This window comes from Nothoprocta perdicaria, unplaced genomic scaffold (genome assembly GCF_003342845.1).
Source record: "Nothoprocta perdicaria isolate Ctin4 unplaced genomic scaffold, notPer1 scaffold_28, whole genome shotgun sequence".
Classification (NCBI taxonomy): Eukaryota; Metazoa; Chordata; class Aves; order Tinamiformes; family Tinamidae; genus Nothoprocta; species Nothoprocta perdicaria.
The window spans coordinates 2,328,327-2,344,870 of NW_020455510.1; positions in this window are offsets into that span (position 1 = coordinate 2,328,327).

The window sequence follows — 16,544 nt, forward strand, 5'->3', positions numbered from 1 at the left end:
GGCCCGGCGCCTCCCGCGCGGCCGCGGCGCCTCCGCGCCGCTGCTCGGGGGCGGAGCGGCGCCCACCAGTTGAACGCGGGAGCGCCGGGAAGGGGCTTAACCAGGGGCGGGCAGCGGGAGCCCGGAGCGCGGCCCCGTCCCCAGGGCAGCTCGGCTGCATCGGGAGCAGAGGGGGACGGGGCGGAGGGAGGGAGCCCCCAGGCAGAGGTCAGGCTTGGGCGCAGCCTTGGGAAGCAGCATCCTCTAGGAAATTCCCTGCCTCCTCTTCTGCTCCATGAGTCAGGCCCAAGCCTCCTCTTTTAGAGGCTGCATCTAGTATTTATAAACAGTTGGTTAAATACCATATGCTTTGTGTGTCGTGCTGCCTACTGCTATTCAGAAATGACTACACTCACTCAACTGATTGTCATAAAATTATTTTTCTATCAATAATGCACATACTTGSTACATAGTGCCTAGGGGATGAGGAAGTACTGGAGTTTGATCCTCTTGCAGAGAATGGTGCCCTTCAATTCAGCTGTGGTTGGCCTGTGTGCTGGGGCACACTCTGTAGGGCAGGAAAGGGTTAAAGCCCCAAATGAGAAATGAGCTGCACCTGAGGCCAGGCTGGAGGTGAAGAGGGAAGCAGAGTTCTCAGGTGGATGGGAAGTGTGAGGTAGAGTAGTAGAAGGTAGGTGGCTGGGGTGGTTTTCTTCCTCTGGTGAAGGTTTGTTTTGCTTTGCAGGTAGCTGAGGCTTGTGGGTGCTATAAGGGGGTAAGCTGAGAGCTGGCTGCTCTCTTAGGTGTTTTGACTTCATAGGGTGGGATTAAATCTCATGCCTGAAAAAAGAGAGCCCAAGATGAGTGTGGGATGAGAGTACTTCAGTGTGTGTTTAAGAAGAAGGGATTTGAATGCTTGAGGAATAGATGGCACTGTTCTTAAAGGTCTGTGTGGCTGCTGGGCTTAAGAGGGTTTTTTTTTTGTCTAATATCTCTCCTGTGCTGTATCTGTACGAATATTAGGCTACAGCTGTGGGAAGTGTATGAGGGGTAATCCTGGAGCCACTAGGAAAGCAATGCTTGACTTGGTTAGTGGGAGTGAAGAGGAGGAAGAAGCAGGAATCCAGGTGTGTGCTGTCGTGGTTGAACAGGGCCAGTGGTCTGAGAGGCTCACAGTCCCCTGCCACCCTGGTTCACAGCTGCATAAGGGAAAATACTGCTGTGTGATCAAGGGCTTATGTGGCTCACAAATTTTCCTATTATTGGCTCTGGCAAGCTTTCTGCTTTTTCTCTTTAAATTCTAGTATGTGTGTATATATAAATACTAGTTATGAGTGYAAAATGCTTAGAAGAATATGTAAGAAATGGGAACTTGAGTGACTGGTACTGAGGTTTTTTTGAGTTGATGGTTTTTATAGGCAGCTTTGTTCTTGAGGTTGGTTATTTATTATTTGCAGGAGGCCTTAATGTTTTTAGGATGAAGGTAACTAGAAAATAGAATTGCTTTCACCTGGGCTTTTTACTTGATACCAGCTGCAAGAGGTTATCTCTGGAAGCTTGTTACCCTTAAATAAGGGACAAGTGATACCAACCTTTTGAGACTGTCTCACAAAGCTTGCAGAGCTGTTCTTGGATGCCCTTAACAAGACAAAGGGAGGCTTAGTGATTTTGAGATTTGTTTGAAATCCTGTGATCAGTATTAAATAGCATAATGAAGAAAGAAGAAAAGGGGCAGTGGTGCATTTTCATTATGGTATTTATAAAAGCTTAAGGCATCTTTTATATGCATTTGCATACCACTTGATGGCTTTTCTGTAGAGTTTTAAAACATAACGCACCAAATCAGTGTTTAGCAGTGCAGATGACAGCTTTGTTCCTCATTCTTCAGGAGGCCTGTAAGCTGCTGGTGTGCCAGGATTAGTAAAAGGACAGTGAAGAGCTTTGAGTGGTAGGTAGGCTGTGTCTTTACAGCAGATCCTGAAGGAAGAGCGGAATGCCTATGTTAAGCAGAAAAAAAGCCGTACTAAAGTCTATTAAATACTATCAAATGTCACTAAAAAGCTGTGTTGTAGCATAGGATTAGCCATATTCATATGATACCTGGTTGTCCTGATACAGTTGAGGCTCAGCTACTTCTGTAAAAAGTGAGCTGAAAGGAGATTGATAATGAGCATGAGTGGCCTGAATGAAGGTATAAGGAAAAGGTTTTCAGCTGCTTGAAGTCTAGCAGTTCATCAGTCAGGACCTTTCTCTCTCTTCTGTTTTGTGTTTGGATAAAGCTTTGCTGCCTCAGGAAGGAAAATAAGAGAAGTTCCAAGTAGTAGATACTGCATAGACTGCAACGTGAATGCAAGCTGTTTCATATCCTGGATCACTTYCATCATCCTTTTTTAGTAGATAGTTCTACTCTTTCTGATTTCATATGGATCCTCTTCTTAYTAGAAAGGACTCTGGGTGCTGTGGCTCTTCTCAAATGTTTAAAGAAAGCTTCCCTCAAAATCAGAACAGGGAAAAATGCATCATCTCTGATTATGATTTGATTAATTCTAATTTTGACAATTCTCTTGACAGGTTTTATAAATATTAGTGGAGGGGGAAAAAAGCATTAGTGAATAATTCAAGTCTAGGGAATGAAGTAAGCTGATGAACTRTTTTGTTACCAAGTTTGTGGTCTGAGGTTTTGTTATTGATTGCTCGCAGAAATTCAGAATTGTTTTTCCCTAGTCAGGGATCTTTATCACTTTTTGGATCCTTTTCTTTTGTATAGTTTTTCTGTCTCTTAATGCCACCTTGCCCCCTGGCTGCTTTTGCAAGTAAATACGTGAGGAAGGCTCCATCTGCTACAAAGGGAGCCACAGGCCCTGTGCTATACTGAGTTCCTTTTGAGCTGTAGCTCTGCACATATCAGTGCAAGTCCAAACCAGAATTAGACTCTGGAGTATTGAAGAGAGTTCAGCGAAACCTCATGCAGTGAGTGTGCATGAGTACCAAGTAAGCTTTTCTGACTTCTGTTTTTTTTTTTGTTTTGTTTTCTCCCCTCTAGCATGTTATTTATGACACTTTTCCTTGCTGTTTGCCTGTTAGTTGGTGCTGCTTTGGGTACTGAAGTTTTTAATCCCTTGATTATACAGGGAAGCATAGTATGGAAGAAAGGAATTGGTATCCCGGACAGAAGCAACCAGAGTAAATCTTCAGCTTTACCTTGTAGGTTAAGGATGGATTAAGAGCAAAAATATCATCTGTGTTTAGTGCTAATGTGTTTTTTAAACTGCACTATAAGTGTAGCTAGTTTAGAGATATAATCTTATCTTTTTTTGATACTGGTTAGTTGTTATTAGCTAAAGAGCAAAAAGGCAAAAGTGATGGCATCCTTTGACCTTTAAATTCCTTGATGGACTGTTATTTAGTTAAAAAGGAATATGCTGAAAAGACTATTTTACATTAACGTGGTCCACTACTACACTGTCCTTTTGTGAGGCACTGTTTCTAGCATCCTGCCTTAGTGTGCTGAAGGATCCAAGCACTTAAGGAAATAGAGAACCTGATATTGAAAACAAGTCTCCTGGAAATGAGATCTTAATCATTCAAGATCTATCCCTGAAGTTTGTTATTTCCATTTATATGTTCATGGGAATTAGAAAATGACAACAAAGGAGTTGGTCTGATGCTGTATGCACCTCCAGTCAAAAAGTTATTTGCATCATTTTTGTTTGAATTTATAAATGCACAAAAAAGTAGAGCTCACCTTTTGAAAGATAGAATGATAATATAATGAAGGGTAGTGAAGATGCCTTGCTCAGAGCAGGGGAAAAAAACAAGGTAATAGTCTACATAATATTCAGGGCTGAACCAGGTTTATATGTCTAAAATCAATTGAGTAAAGTGCCTTTAAAGCAGGTGTTTATTTTCTGCTGTTTTTTTTTCCAAAAGCAGAATCATCTGGGGCAAAAATGGGATTTAAAATTGGTATCATACAGTCTAGCATATAGGAGCCTTTCTATAATTGACTGTTACTGATAGTCTCACTCAGTGGTGCAGTTTATATAAGTAAATATGTAAGAGCTTAGTCATTATGTAGATTGCAGGAAAGTTGTACTAATGTGTTTTCACTCAGCTGCTCACAGCTACATACTAATACTTTTTAATCAAGAGGGAAAAAAATGTGGATTTCTGGTTTATAGCTTGAGTGACTTTTAAGAGAATGCTAAGAGAGAAGAGATCTTTCAATGTGAAAGTAATCCCTTGTCTTTGAATGTTAGAAGGCTATAGAAAATCCCACTGGAGGGGGGAATACTTYTTTGATAACAGACTAAATGCTGTGGAAATGGTAGCTGTTGCCAGTGCCTCTATAGTGCTGGCCTCTGAGAGGTAGTTAATTTAGAAAACGTTTTTGATGAAGTACTGCTAGATCAGATGTGATCAGCTTATAGAGTGTGAGTACTGAGCTATTCTTAAGCTTTGTCAAAGGGCAGTACTTTCTTGCCTAACTGAGGCTTTTGATGTTACTTTCTCTTAAATAAGAGAACTTTATCTTAGAAATGGAAGGCCAGCAGTTATTACACTATGCAGAATGACAGGAGCCAGGGCCTAGTTCAAGTCTGTYGAAGGCAAAGGAGTTTTATATGTGTCTTGCACATCTCCCTTCTCAGCAGACTAACAAAGAATTTCTTTTTCTGTTGCAGCTGAAACATCAGGTGAATAAATGAACTGTCCTGCTGTATCAGATACTTTTGAGGGGAAGAAAGGTAAGCTATTTCTTTGAAGTAGCCATAACTTAAGCTGAAGTGACTAAGGTCATATGTTTAAAGGGGTTTCTTGGAGTCTTGCTGCTAACACAATGATAAACGCTTCGATTGGAAGAGTAGTGTTTTTTCTTTTCCTTTTTTTTTTTAATTTTTAATAGCACATCTTTGTAATGCTGAGGACAGTAGATTGAATTTGCTTTACTGGGTATAGTAACTACAAGCTGTACCGTAGGACAGATTTTCTTCTGCCTTGTCATCCCCTGAACAGGACTCTTACTTTCTCTAAACATGCTTCTCTGAAGATGTTCTATGAAGCTAATGAAGTCTGGTAGATCCTGACCACCCACCTTACATAAAACTTGTTTGTATGAAAGCTTTCTTGAGTCCCATTCCCCAGTTATATTTGCATCTAGACAACACARTTGATTTCCCTCTTGCTAATTTTTCTATGTGAAGGTAAGAGGAAGAAAGTAGGGCTTTTTCTCTGCCTGCCTCAGCAAGTTTGTTTTTCTCACTAACATTCTTAAAATCAGACAAATTAATAAGACTGGCTTTTGACATTTCTCTACAGAAACTTGCTTGATTAAAATATTTCTGGCTATTTTAGGTGCAGCCTTCCAAAGACTTTAGCAAATGAAGGAGCAGGGCTGCTTTAATCTAGTCCCAACTGCCGGGTTTTGGTTGGTTAGTGAGATTCTTCTTCCTTTAAGGCCAAAAGTCTTTCCTTAAACACACTGAGGGGTCGATCATCTGCTTTCCTGAGAACTCTTCGGTCCTAGGCTCCCTGTTGCTATTTGGTCAGCAGGGCTGATACAAGCCTTCTTGTTACAGATTGGTTTCCATCAGTGCATCCACCTGTTTTTCCCTGAAACCATACAGAGAAGGAGAAATGATCTACAGCCAGCTGTAGTCTTTTTTTTTTCTTTTTCTTTTTTTTTCCTGCTGTTATTTCTGTTCATACACAGGCTCTTAAATTTTATGAAGCCAACTTTAAGCTTTCAGGTAAATGTAGCTGCATCCTCCTGGGTAAAGTGGACAGTTTCTGTGCCAATTGCATTTTTAAAGAAAAAGATTACAGTACTTTCTCTGCTTGCTTTCTTTGCCTATGAATCCATTTACTTCAGCAAAGGGATTAAACATTATAAACACTAGCTAGAGCAATTTTTCATAATTCTATAAATGGATAGAATCATTTCTTTATTTTTGCCAGAGAAAGGTAGCAATTATCAGGTTGGCCTCTACCAATAGACTTTATTTTACTTTGGAAAATACTATCGAGTACCTAGTTCGGTATGCATTGTACTTAATGCACATCAGAGAGGAAGAGGTAACCTAGATTATAATTTCCTGTGGCCTTTTGCAATACCTGGTAGATATAAGGCAACATAAATACTGTGCAGTTGGCTCTTTTTTTTGCTTTAAATTGAAGAGCTTTCTTTCAGTCCAGTATGTGTAATTCCTAATAAAGACTGTAGCTATGTGCATGACTGAAAAAGCAGGTTGAAACAAAATAGTATAAGACTTGTATAAAGTTACCACATTTTGGAAATTGAAGGTTTCAAAACAATATCGGTCCTCTTTTTTTCCCTCAGTTTCTAGCATTCACTGTCATTCATAATATCTATCTGTAGGCTCAAAAAATGCACTTTTGGAGCATTGAATCTGTATATAATACTTTCTATTTTCTTTTAAAAATTGCATCTTACAGGATCATCCAGGTGTTTCTTGTGTATTTATGCTTGAATATGGACTGCCTTAAAACATTGAGAGACTGGACTATCTGGATAAAATAGGTCTACTTTGCATAATAACCAAGATAACTTAGTGTTGTACCTGCTTGCTGTGGGGGAAGAGATGCTGGTGGTTTCTTTTCTAGGCTTGAGGGAAACTTCTTTAGGGAGAGACCGAAAGGCTAACTCAACTCGTGTTAGTTGGGTTAATTTAGCTAGGTATCACATAAATGTTCAAGTGATAGCACTTAAAGGTTATACAAACTGGGGGAGTCATTATTGATGGAGATGTCGATACCTAGCATACACACGTCTGTCTTAAGGTTAATCTGTTTGTATAATATTAGAAAGGCCTGGGAAGTACTGATGCTGTCRGACCAAAACCAGGTACCAACATGAGATAGTGTTACGTCTGCAAGCAAGGCTTTGTAGTGAAGAGAAGCAGTGAACATAGGATGTGAGATTTTTTTTTTTTTCTATGCATGCTTGATGTGTCTTGGAAAGCAGTATCCCTAGGACTGGGAGATCATGTTGAGCAATGGACAGACTCCCAGTGAGATGCTTCCCTGTTACACAGCAAGCAGTGAGGATGTGATCCCTCTCTAAGAGCAAGCGCAATGCTGCTGTTTGTGCCATGAATTGAACTGGGGCTGGCACTTCAAAAAGGTTTATGAGGAACTGAAACTGATTCAAGAAAGGACTATGAGTTTAAAGTTTGTAGACACAGGAAAAGACTCAAGTTGTTTATCAGAGTAAGAAATGATTTAAGCACTGTCTGCTATGTGCAAGAAGGGAAAAGATGCTTCTGATACTTTTCTTACTGCCTTTTGGCTTTGCCTGATTTGTAATTATGAGGCTGTGCTTCTGGAAAGTGATGATTAGCAAATTCATCAGGAAAGGCTTTTTTGGTGAGAATAATTTGCTGTGGGGAAAAATGTGCCTGCAAATGTGTTAGATGGCAGGTTATGTAGCCTTCAAATCAGGGCTTGAATAGGATTAAAGAAATGCTGATGCTCAAATAGCCTAACTCAGGATCACAATGTTTGTGATAGGAAATTCTCACCAGTCAGTTGTGATCCCAATAGCTGCTGCTTAAAATCCATTCATTTTGGGCTGGGAATGCCTGGGGATATAGCCATAACCCAATAAACTCAAGGGAGGTATTAGAGTTAGGGTCTATAAAAATGAAGCTTGTATCCTGAGAGCTCCTGAGAATAAATTCTGAATTAAATCAGTAGAATAGTGTGTAGGCAACACACAACAGTGAAGAAGGATTAAAAGTCGGAGATTCTTGGAAGCATTAAAGAAGGCTGCCACTGTGTAACTGGAAGAGCAGTGAAGTATATGTGGAGTAAGTGAACTCCAGCAGAACTGGGTTATAAACTAAAGCGGGCCTATACTTGGAGCCTTGGGGAAAGGTGGATGATGTCCCTAATGTCGTCTAACTTGTATTTGATTCTGTATGTGGAAAATAATGGATTTTGAAAGACTTCTTAGCACATGCTTTCTAAAGGAATTCTTTAACTCTTACTAACGTTAGAAATTTGCTTGCTGAAGTGGAAGGTGCTAGAAATGCATGTGCTTTAAGCCTTCCTTCTCATTGGAAAGCATATTAAAAATCTAGCCAACACTTTCAAAGAGCAGCTGAGTCTTTGTAGTCTGTTTTCTTACTATCAACTTTTCCAATCATGAGGGATATAATCATAATCATTAAATGGGTTTAGCCAAATTGAAGTTAAATTACTCTTGGGTCTTTCTACCTGTACAAATGCATTCATCAGTCATCTTCATGAGTTTGCAGCATTCTGAGATTTCAGGCAATTCTCATGTATTATATAAGCATTTGCACATCTTAACGCCAACCATCTTTGGCACTGTCCTTTGCCTGAAGGGCTCAAAGCTGTTCTAGGAGTGGATGGAGATATTTTCTTCCTTCTAAGGCAGGATATACTCTTCTTCCTTCCTCCTAAAGCTCCTGTAACTGTTTCAACCTTTCAAAATCTGTCAGAACTCAGATTTCAGCTCTGTAGGCTCCTGTTTCCCAAGATTGAATCCTACTTCATAAATCTAACCTTATCCCTAGCATAAGCTGATATCTGTCTTAGAGTGAAAGTTCAATTTCCTGGGCTTCCTCTAGCCCTTGTTTTAGTCCTGTGAGCTTTTCAGGAGTTGCCAGCATTTCAGCTCCCCATTCATAACTTTAGACCTGCCTAAACTCTCTGCATTGTCACTGTGGACTTTGTGCCTGCTTTAGCAGGTATATTAACTGCTTGACTGTTCTGCCACTGTAAATCTTTCAAGATCATCACTATTTCACCTTTTGGAGTTTATCTTTTCCTGAGCTCTGACCCTAGTCACAGCCTAAACTGCTGTCATGAGATTCATACTTCCCTTAGAAGCAATTATACCTCACTTCCTCCTGTGCAAAATAAGAGCCTTACTTTAAGGTCTGTCACTCAGCTGCATATATTCTCCTTTTTCAAACTCTATCCCTCACCTAAACTCCCCATTAAAGCAACACTGTGAAACTTTTCAGCTGGTGGCAGTGTGTTATACACTTCTGTCCCACAGTGATCATTTAAATCCTGAAGGCTTTCAACCTCCAGCATTTATTCAGCTCTGCTGCTCTGTTTTCCTGAAAGCTAGTGTTCAGCRTCGGCATCGGGCTAGTTAGTACTTGCCTTAAATGGAATGACAGCTCATTTAGCCCTGCTTCCTCCAGCTCTCATTTCAGGAACATTGCAGATCTGAATTAGTGCTGAATCTTCAAGTGTTAGTAGAGCCAAAGTGGAAAGTGAGTGCTACGTGCTATGAAAAGTGAGAGGCAGCTATGTGGAATTTGGGTTAGGATTTAAAAGAGGAGAAAGGTGAAAATTTCAGAAACCAAAAAGTGCTGGATTTTTGAAAACCTATGAGGCTGAAATGAGAGAACTACAAGATGAATTCAGTGTAGCTTCTAGCCTTACTAATTCACTTCTCTATCCTATCTATTTGGGGTCTTGGTCTGCTGTGACCTTAGACTCACTTGAGCTTAATAGGCTATACTTTCTTGAGAAATTGCTAGCTATAAGCTGAGGCATGACTGTTAACGCTCTTATTTGTCTTTTTTCCCTCCCATGCTCCTTTTTTAAGATGCACTGAAGTTTCCTTCTTCAGTCCTGTACCTTGGTCATGTGACTCTTCTGATATAATTTATTAAGACTTTCTTTCACTAAGGTGCTTAGCTTCAGGATCCTAGTGTGCTGGGAGTGATCTGCATGCAAGCAGCATGGTCTGAATAAGTTGAAATGAATTTCAGCCTGTCCTAATACCTATCAGGTGCCTGCAGGAAGACTAGAAACCCTTTCATATCTATGGATTTAGTCCTTTGCTCAGTCCAGGTTCCTGTTCTTTGCTTTCTCACAGCTCAGCAGTTTGGTTTTTGGAACTGAAATCTGTTCCTCAGYTGTCTAGCATAGCATCGCCTTGCTCTTGCCTTCTGTGCTGTCTGTACACTGAGTAAATGTTATGGGGGGTTAAAAAAAAAAAAAAAGCCCTAGTTTATTTATAAATATATTTGCATTTGTTTATACAATTTATTTTTAGATTCAGAGATGTATTCTGAGATATAAATTCGATTTCTATTTTGTCTCAAATGTAATAAGGAGTACAAATTGTAAATAAACTTTAAAAATCATACAGAAATGTAGTTACACAAACAACTCTAGTTTAAAAGCACACAGAAACATTCATAGAAAAGATGTATGATAGTTTGCTTTAAAAGAAATAATACAAATATAAAACTAATGAAAAGAGACTGGACTGTTTGTATATCTTATCCCTCTTATACTTTCCAGCCCCTTGAGCTTCTTGCCTTCCCAGAACATAAGGCAAGTAGTTTAACTTACCCGTCAACCACCAAGAAATCTAGATTTTTCTAAGAAACTCCTCTCTTTCTGCCGGGAGGAGCAGCACAGGGAGTACTTTGTGTCCTATGCTTTCTTGAAAAATAAGTCAACCTTTTATGATTTTAAATGGCAGCTGTGATCTTGGAAGATGTAGTGCTCATTATGCTAGTTGACCAGCATGTGTGTTTTGTTCACATAGGTGATAGTCTAGCTCAAATATTTGGCATGCTTGCACTGCTACGTTCAGAAGGACTCCTCAAGAAGGGGATCTCCCAGGCAGCTGTTCAAGGCCCTTCTTTAATTAAAAAAAAACAAAAAAAAACAAAAAAAACCCCCCACAACTTAGCCAAGGTATTCTGCAGTTCTTTAATTTCTAGCTTTATTTTACTTCTGCTTCTACTTGAGAAGCTTTGGACACCAAAGTTTTGTTTGCTGGCTACCAGGAAAGGGAAGGACCTTTTGAAAAAGCAGATATTGTAGCAAGAGTTCTACAGCTGTGGGTCACCCTAGGCTGGCCTTTAAGCTCTGTATTCAATAAAATTTGTTATATTTGTAAGTTCAGAAAGGTTGACAAGTTTTGCTTAGCCTTAATCTGTGCTATGTGATTTACCTTAATAAAATATTGTTTTGCCTTGAGCTTTTTTGCTGACTGTGCTCTAAGGCCTAGGCTTCGAAATGTGTCATCTCTTGCCTATCTAGATATATCTGCCTATTTATGTGCTTATCTGTATCACAAAATGCTCGTTGCTACAGCAGTTCTGCAAAGTATCTTATGCATAGAGCGGTGCAAACAGTGGTCTTGGTCTTGTGCTTACGTGGGGCCACRCTTCCACGCAGACTGCGAAGACGCAGCCTTAGACTGCTGATTTGCTCTGTTTTTCCTATCCTTCAGGAAGGAGCGAGCTCACACTATTAGACTGGTGTTTTATGAAGGAGCGGTATAAGGTTGTCAGAGATCCTTGAGGGCAGAGAAATATAGAAGTGTGAACTTAGGCACTTCTGTCTGAAAACAAGTCCCTMTGAATAGTAACTCTGTCGTGCATAAATTGAAGAATATTCTTTATGCAAACAACTGGAAAGGAAATGCCTGTTAAGCAAATAAGAGTATAATGTATGCTTGAGGAATCTGGGGACAAATGCATCTTACCAGGTAAAATAACATAGAAATTTTATATATCTTTTTATACATTATACATATTTTTATATATCTTGCTGTATAATGCAAACTTAATCACAACTGCGTGTCCATGAAATACATCACAAATAGTGAGAAGTGCATGATCTAAATAAGAACTTCACTGGCAGCTCTGATGTTGAGTTCACAGTGAGATCAAAGCTCCTGCCTGGTGGGACAGGAACTGCAAGCACCCACTTGACCGCTTTGTTGTTGTATGTGTGTGTTTTGTTTTTTCTTTCTCTAGTACAGCTCCAGCTGTGTGATCAAGGGGAATAAAATAGTTAGACATCTTAAGGAATAACATTATAAGCCTGTGTGTATATATATTTATATATTTAAGAATATGTATATATTTTTCTTATACTAGCTCTGTTCATCCTTTGTCTTTCAATTGTGCTTAATATCTGATCAGTGTTAGCTGTCTTTGATTAGTTAAGCAAATAGGTAGTGAGTGCTTTTGGGTATTCTTGTACTTTATATTTACCTTATTGGACAAGCCATAGTCATGTATTTTTCTTGGCCTTGCAGATGCACAGGAATGGATGGTTAACTATAACTTTCTTATAGAAAATAACAATTTGGTTTCTATCTAGAGTGTTGTAAAGTTGTKAACCATGCTTGATGGGAAGTAAAGACAGAATCCCTGCCACTATATGCTTTGCCAAAACAAAATCTGCTTTTTGTAGATTAGGAGGGTGTTGAAAATATGATTATATGTACTTCTATATGGGCTCTTCCACTAAGTTTCTTGAGCTTGGCTAAAGAAGAAAGCAAAATTCTCCTGAGATTCTGKAAGACTAAACTAGAGAATTGCTTATTCAACACAAACACTTGCTTCAAAGAATCGATGATATAGTATAGAAGGATGGGGTTTAGATCACAAGAAGGTTTTGTGCCATCTGTGCTGAAGTTAAATTACTGTCCTGCTCATTTGTTCGTTGTGGTATATTAGCTATGCTTTGATATTACAGCAGTCTTTTTCTTTTTTTTTTTTTTTTTTTCCCCTTCTTAAAGATTGGTTTTATCTAGTTACAGTGAGTAACCCCTGAAAAGGAAGCTTGCGAACTAACAGCAGGAGTGGAGCTGTGCAGGTAGATGAACCATCCAAGTCCTTACGCTTCAGACTGAATGCAGTTTGGAGGAAACTATCATTAACAGCTTCATTTTATTAAATTAACCTAACTTATGGTGAGGTCCTTCTGTAGCAATGAGCTGCTTTTTATGGCTTTACTTTGTAGGACTTGACTTTCTGTGCACTTTGACTGTGCATCCTACACTTGTTAGGAGAAGCATATACCACTCACTGACATCTCCTTGGGAACCGGAAGATAAAAATTACTCTAGTTGTATCTGTTGCTCTATTTTGATGCAAACAATTTTATTTTTCCTGAAGAATGGCTACCTAGACATGAAGGAATTAACTGTTTTGGATTGATTTTTTTTTTCTTTTTTTGCCTGTGTTCCAGTAAAGAAAGCGGGTCATGCAGTGGAAGAACAGTAATGACGTTCTTAATTGAGCGGCTCAGGCTGTTTGCCTCAAGCTTCTTGCGTTCTAATTAGAAATCCAAATGTAGCACGGTGTTCCTGGAGCCTCCTGTCTGCAACAGTTTAAGGAGGTTCTCTGTTTTGTCCAGCTTTCTGTTCAGTGCAAGGTTATTCCTATGAAAGTATTTTAGACTAAAACCTTGTAGAAAATGTTCCTTCTAATAAACTTGGGCAGCTAATGGTAGAGAGCTCATTTATAATGCATCTCACGGAGACAGTTGTTATTCCTGTGGAGAGACTAATGATGCCCTGCATGCAGAATGAACATGGGAAGATGCAAAGTGTCTGATAACTGTAGGTCAGGATCATTTTAGTAGTTGCTAAAGAGCCTTTTTTCTTTTTTTGTTAAAAGAGATACTGCATGATAAGTGCCTTCTACTAAGCCACGTGGTAAGCAGTAACCAGACAGATGTAGTCATTTGAGGTATTTGCTTTTAAACATCTTTCTAGAGTGTTTCTTGGGCATTCAAGTGTTTTGGCATGGGGAGAATGACCACTTGCCATAAACCTAGCTGGATTTGATCTGTGTCAGAGTTATTGACCTGAAGACTGGTGTTTAAGCGTTACAGGAATGATTATCAGGGTAATACACAGGTAAATGAATAGAGTGATTAAAATTACTTCAACCATTTGCCTTCTGCTCCAAGGAGCTACCTGTCTCTTTCAGAAGTGTGAGATAATTGCCTGCTGCCCAGCCTAGCTGGGTGGTGTGATCCAGATCCCAGCGCAATCGCTAATATGGTCTGCGTCATCTGCTCTAGAGCAAGAGTTTGCATCTTGTTTGCAAGCTCCAGGATGAATCACTCTCCACTACTTCTGGTGGACTATCCAGAGAAAATATTAGTGACTCACTTATCTTGAATTAATGCAGTTATTCAGAACCGGTAATGGACTAATGTGAAACAGGAGGGGCTGCAGTAATGAGCCCTTGATAAGAGTTCTTGCTGGCATAAAGTGGTAGTAGGGTCCAGTTACTTTAGCAATTCTTACTTTCTTTTTTTCTTTAAATTTCTCTCCTAGGAGAGATGGTTTTACTTGATTATGCAAGTCATAAAGCTCTTTTTAGGTAACCATTTATCGCTCTTTATCTTTAATGTAAAAGATAAAAAGACCATAGCTAGCATTTCATGATTGAAATCCGTGGATGCGTTAACATTTAGACAATCTGGATAATATAAAATGACAAGGCAATAGCACTTTTTCCCTGTTACAGTGTGTGGGGGGGATCGGAGAGGGTGGAGGTCTGTAGCAAACACTCTTGATCAGTCCCTGATTCTTCTCCATCTGTTGCTTGTAGTGTAAGTGTTAAGCAGCTCAGGTCTTTGTTGTTACTTGTCTTTTGAGACCAAGGTTTCTCAGTTTTCAGTGTTTTAGTCTCTTATTACCAGAAAGTCTTATAGGGCTTTCTGACACAAAATCTACTAGATTGCAGAGCTCTGTTTTTAAACAAATGTGTTGTACTAGACACTGTTTTCAAGAAGCCTTGAGATTCCTTATGAAAACCGGATTGCTATTACGAATGGTTGAAGCCCTCATAATAGTATCTTGTATCATGGATGACTGCAGAAGGACTCCAAACCCATCATTTGTCATCTATTTTACACTTTTACACGTATTTTAAGTTTTTCTGACTCAGTACTACAGCCTTGTAACACTTGCCAAAGCACAAGAAAAAAAGGCTTAATGAGTATAATGATTAGGATCAATGCAGCATAATGTTTATATTTTAATTTGCCAACTTAATACTATCTTGTAACAAAGTTGGCAAGAGATGAGCCAGATRAGTAAAACAATTGGTCATATCAAAGAGAATTGGGTTTTACTGAATGACTGCTGTAAGGCAAAGATCTCRCATACACTCCTGTTTGAAACAGGTATAAATTTGACTTTGCCTGAATTAAGGACAGATACAGTAGTATTTTAGACTTGAGCAAAAGTGAAATAATGAACTACTAGAGTTGATCATGATTAGTTATCCAAAAAAGAATGTTTCTGATGAAGCTTTGATAAACATCTAACATTGGCTAAAATCTGAACTATGTAACATCAACTGAGTTAATATAGATGATGTGGTTTGCTGTTTGGTTTGCTTCATGTACATAAGAAATTTAAAGACAGCCACTTGTACAGACAGCTAAAAAAGACTATGGAAGCTTAAGCTTCCTTATAAAGACAAGGCAGCAATGAGTTTCTAGAGATGAAGTCTTATGAATAGAACKTACAGGAACTGTGGTGGAGTCCATCCTTTCAGGCCTATTGGGAAAGGAAGACCAAAAGCCCGAGAGCTTTTTTTGTGAGTATTTTTTTTGAGGAGTTAAAAATGAGAGTCCCTTTACAAACTATAGTAAATGCACTTATGCATGTGTCTAATTAGATTTTTCTTTATGAAAATTGGAAAAGAGTTTTTGTAGGAAGTGGAGAAAGGGAGAGGTTTTCCCCCTTTCCTCTGGCCCCTTAAAAAGCACACAGTATTGCCTTGGTGCTGCCCTTTCCAAACTGGGTGYCTAATTCTTTGTAGTTCAATTCTGTTTGCACAGATATCAGTAGCAAATAGTCTTAGTTACTACTAAAGCATCTTAGTTGTTTGACATTGAGCGAATTACTATTTCTTTTTTCCCSTAGAACTAATGTCAAAGTGGTTCGTAAAGACAAATTTTGCTGACTTATATTGTCAGCTTTTTTTGTCCCATTGGGAATAGACATCAAAGCTGAGTACTACAGGGAGTTGAGTTTYCATATAAAAATCTGTCTGCCTATARGTGAATTGCTCTTCCTTCATTTCCAAATAGAACTCATTTCTGTGCCTCTATCTAACACTTCTACTTAGTCTTTGTTCAGGGACCTGATATGAGCTTTTAGATCATAGAATTCAAAAATATTGCCTAACAGATGCATTGAAAAAGTTGTTTTGATTTCTGTTGAAGATAAATCTTCTGTAATGCAGCTCTTCATTATGGTTCCTGCTATTGCAACAGTTGTCATTACTTGAAGCTAGCCTTTTATTACTCATGATAGCTTTGCTTTGTGGAGGATCTCCTTTATAGTTAGATGTATTTTAATTATTTTTTCCCCAATATGCATAGTAATAATAGTAACCCAATGCAGCTTGCCTTAAAATATTTTTATTCTACCTCAGAACTGAGAAGCAGTTGGTAAATTATATATATATAAAAAATTTATTCTATTAACAAAGCTTAATATTCTTAAGAACTTGTAACARCTCAAACTTTTTACTATTTAATACATAAGACTATGAATTATAGATGGAATCAGTCAGGTGAAATTAGTGATGTTTTCAATGCAAAACTTTTTTACCTGGTATACTACTTAAATTAGCATAATATGTTTTGAGACTTTGTGAATAGTATCTCAAAGCAAAGTTTCTCGGGGGGCTGCATGTGAACTCACTTCCCCAAGTGCTTGTGGTGAATACAACTGAAGTTAATCTAAACCTGAATTGTAGAACTTCTTGCATTTTCTA